Below are 1,187 nucleotides of genomic sequence, written 5' to 3' on the forward strand. Positions count from 1 at the left end.
AGCTGTCACTCCACATTTTAACCACAGGTGGAAGAAGGACAAACTTCAGCTGTCACTCCACATTTTAAACACAGGTGGAAGAAGGACAAACTTCAGCTGTCACTCCACATTTTAACCACAGGTGGAAGAAGGACAAACTTCAGCTGTCACTCCACATTTTAACCACAGGTGGAAGAAGGACAAACTTCAGCTGTCACTCCACATTTTAAACACAGGTGGAAGAAGGACAAACTTCAGCTGTCACTCCACATTTTAACCACAGGTGGAAGAAGGACAAACTTCAGCTGTCACTCCACATTTTAACCACAGGTGGAAGAAGGACAAACTTCAGCTGTCACTCCACATTTTAAACACAGGTGGAAGAAGGACAAACTTCAGCTGTCACTCCACATTTTAACCACAGGTGGAAGAAGGACAAACTTCAGCTGTCACTCCACATTTTAAAGAACTGTTGGCATGGATATCAGAGTCCAGCAAAAGAGGAAAAAAGGGAACATTTGGCAACCATTATTGCCTCAAATGGTTTTGACCCTCGTATTTTATTCAAAACCATTGACTCTGTTCTTCATGTTCCTCGGTCTACATGTTTAATTGTGCAATGCCTTCTTAGACTCTTTTATTGCTAATGTTGCCACGACAAGGGTTCTTATTTCTGTTCCCACTTCTGACTCTTCTGTCCCGTTGAACTGCTCGTTTTAGTCCGTTTGAGCAAGTGACTCCGCCTCCAGCACCAAGTTTGAGTAAGTGACTCCGCCTCCAGCACCAAGTTTGAGCAAGTGACTCCGCCTCCAGCACCAAGTTTGAGTAAGTGACTCCGCCTCCAACACCAAGTTTGAGCAAGTGACTCCGCCTCCAGCACCAAGTTTGAGTAAGTGACTCCGCCTCCAGCACCAAGTGGCCATCTCTGGTACTGCTTGGAGTTCCCTGAAGACATATTTGACCAACAGGACTTTCTCTGTAAAAGTTGCTAGTTTAGAATCCTCTGTTGCTCCTGAAGACATGTGGGGTCCCACAAGGCTCAGTTTTAGGACCACTGCTCTTCCTCTGGGTTCAATCTAAGAAAGCATGATGTTTGTTTTCATCGTCATGGCGACGACACACAAATGTATTTTGCGTTGAAGAGAAGTCAACTTGCTCGCCTTGAAGACATCAAAGCCTGGATGGCACTAAACTTCTTACATTTCAAT

The sequence above is a fragment of the Nerophis ophidion genome, linkage group LG17, assembly GCF_033978795.1.
Source record: "Nerophis ophidion isolate RoL-2023_Sa linkage group LG17, RoL_Noph_v1.0, whole genome shotgun sequence".
Lineage (NCBI taxonomy): Eukaryota > Metazoa > Chordata > Actinopteri > Syngnathiformes > Syngnathidae > Nerophis > Nerophis ophidion.